A 3,528-nucleotide genomic window follows, 5' to 3' on the forward strand; every position below is an offset into this window, starting at 1 on the left:
CAGCCAGTTCAGACACGCAGCTGAGTTCAGTTCAATGTTTCTCTGTGTACAGAGACTACTTTTAATTCACTCCATTTTACATATTGTCATATTTGTTGGGCTGTGTATGATTTTTGCTTGAAGCTTTTTCAACCTAATGAGTCATTAAATGTTTTTCTTTAATTACTATCTGGATAACAATATAACCTGTAAATAAGAAATGGGTTTAAATTTACCATTAAAATTCTGTTGTTTGTGATTTCATGCAATTAACGTGTCATATGGTGATATAAAATTGTATTTTTTATATATGTAATTGTCTGTGCCTTACTTTTTGTGTATATATCATCTATTTTTGGTGGTGTATTAAGTCTCTTTTTTCATATTTGACATTATTAATAAATATATTCATGATAGATGATAATTAGAATTGAAAGTTTGGTGTAATTTCTATTGTTAGGTCTTAACCATATTATTCATCAGATTGTAATAGTGGATGTCACAACAAACTCAGCCACATGTCTAGTGTGAACAATGTTGTCTTTATGTCAAAACATTTCTTTGAAAACAACATGAACATGTTTCCTGATCGAGCAGTGACAACAAGCAGGGCCCAACGGCCAGTACTGAACACCTGCCAATAATCTGATGATTGATTGGAATATGTGTCAGTGACCTAACCCTCCAGCAACTCCAAGTGTGTTTCTGATGTTTCTGGTTTTTTAGAGGGTTGAACCTTTTTGCGCTGTATGTTTTTTTCTTCAGTGCTCAGAAAAAATTTTAATAATTTATATATCAGAATTTGGGGAGGCAACAGGTTTCTAGACACTAAAACATTCATCTTAATCTGTGTCCTTGCAGCTTTTACAGATATTTTACATATTTATTTTATTGATAGAGTCAACTTCTGTTTTTGTGGGACGAGGGTTTGATCTTCATCTGTCTAATGTGGCTGTCAACATCATCTTGACTCTGTTTTTTTGCTACATAACACTATCCTAAAATAAACAAGATGCACCATTGCAAACATTTTATTAACTTTTCTTACACGTTATTTTCCTCTTCTTCTGCTTCTAAGGAGGTGAAACACGTAGCACAAAATTTGTTTGTGTGTTCCACAGTGTGAACTTGGACTCAGTATAGTCTGTTTGTTACAGCGTTAGATTGGCTAAGTGAATGAAGAAATATAAGAAATATTTACAAAATGTGACAGTGAAAAAGAAATTCAGAGACAAATGTTGTCACTTTGAGGAAGTGACATCATACTAACCACAGGAAGTAAATGCAGCCCCTCTCTACTCATAGATATATCAGTATATATATCTATGCTCTCTACTGAAACATTATCAGGATTTATTGCTGTAAAAAGATCTTTTGTCCAGAAGGGGGAGGAGTAGGTTAACTAGTAGCACAATAACACAACTTTGTCTGTTGCTTGACATGTAAATGAACATAAAACATCTTGGATTTGGGTTGATGAACTTCATGATTAATGTGCTGTCACACATACACACACACACTGAAATACCTACATTTTCTGCTTTTGTTATTATTTTATATAGTATATATTTTTGCTATTGTTTTGTAGCAAAAATATATATTTTTTGTAGTTATATTATTTTGTATTCTCAGTAAGTTTGTTAAATTATCTATGCAAATGCTTCAAATATGCCCACTGGGTTTCTGCCTCTGTCTGTATATTATTTATCTTTGTCATATTTGTGTATTTTTCTAAATTGTGCCGACATAAAGCTATAAACCACTGCTGAAACTTAAAGATGTAGTTCTTACTGTTATGCCATTATCACCTGTTATTGTTTGATATGCATTTCAACACCTATATTTACATTTCTAATTACTTTTAAATAAGTAATATCTGCCATCATCGAATCATATTTTCTATAAATCTTGTAGAGAAACATCTATAGGATAACAGATTGCATCTTAAGCCCCTAAAGATGTGTTCTGGGATCCAAATGTAAACAAAAGGGTTACTTTTACGACCAAAGTTTTAACATATTATATTGGTATTACTCAATCGAGTCAGAAAAATCAGGTTAACAGGACAAGAAAATTAAAAACAGATAAAAGAAATGCAGTAGCCTAACGATATTTTCCCATCTGAATCAAGTTGAACGTATATTTTCCGTGTTTGGTTTAGTTCAACTATTCTTTGAATGAGGAGGGTATATAATGTGTTTCCAAAACTATATTTTTTAGGGTACTGCAATCCCAAAAAACCTCAAGGCTTTCTTGTCCGTATATGTGCTTTATTAGCGGTGGAGTTTAGTTTTTCGTGTTGAATCACAGTGGATGTAACTGGGATTTTGTTTTAGACCCTGAATAACAGAGAATGAATCTGTAATGTTAAATCTGTTACATGAATCCAAAAATCGAAATTATTACTTAAAGCACAAAATAATTAAGTTTTTCTTTCACTTTTTGACCTTGGGAATAAAAGATTGACAAGAAACCAATTAGTTATAAGTGAAAAGGAGATCACCTGTGTGTAATTATAGGAACAGGAAACACACAGCAACTGTTGATTTGCAACTTTCTATTATTTCAAACACAAACACTTTCCTATTTCTTGCCAAGGAGTGGCGCCAGAGATCCTTTGAGTGTTCTTGCTCTTTGGTAAGAACATCTTTTTTTAATGTTGTTTTTCATGTTTTCATATCAGATGAAGGAGGAGGAGGAGGAGGAGGAGAACGAGGAGGTGGAAAAGGAATGAAGAAAGTGAAAAAGCAGAAGGGAAAAAAGAAAGAAAGGTGAAAATAGCCTCCTGAAGAAAAGGAGGGAAAGTGAAGAGCTGTATAACGCGGAGAGAGAGAGAAGGAGTGAAAAGAAAAAATATCTTGCATAAGATGTATAGAACTGATAGAGCTTCTACATGAATAAATAAAGTTTAATGTAATATTTTCACAGTATGCAGTAGGTACAAGTACCTGATACTGACACTCCGGCCAATGCCTGCCCTCAGAATGATATACAAAACATACATTGGTTCATATAAAGATTCATATTAAAGATCTTGAGTTGCAAATTGGTGTTTATCATGAAAATATGGTATTGAGTGGGAACAGAATACCTTATTATATGAATCAATAAATGTATTTGTCTTCAGTGGGGCGATTTATTTATTTATTTTACCTTTATTCAACCAGATAAGAACCAATTGCCATTTAGAATGACAACCTGGCCAAGAGGCAGCAGCAGGAGGCGAGTCAATACAACATTGATTAGCAGCAGTGGGATGTATGAACACAAAGCACTTAAATACAACACTAAGAACAGAAACAACATCAAAACACAGTCAACTAAGAATATTTTTTTGAAAACTATAAAACATTTAGCAAATACACCAACTTTTCTTCCTAGAGTTTTGGAGGCAGATGTCAGAGACGATAAAGGAGCATTTGAAATTGTAAAAGGATGGGAACAATCAGAGAGTTTCCTGGGTGTTGCTTGTTATCTTGCTGCAGACACTGACCATCTTTCTGAGAGTATAAATATTAGAGTCGAGAGTACTCGGCTGAAACAAGTATC

The sequence above is a fragment of the Morone saxatilis genome, unplaced genomic scaffold (genome assembly GCF_004916995.1).
Source record: "Morone saxatilis isolate NCDOM2014 unplaced genomic scaffold, NCSU_SB_2.0 Contig7, whole genome shotgun sequence".
Classification (NCBI taxonomy): Eukaryota; Metazoa; Chordata; class Actinopteri; family Moronidae; genus Morone; species Morone saxatilis.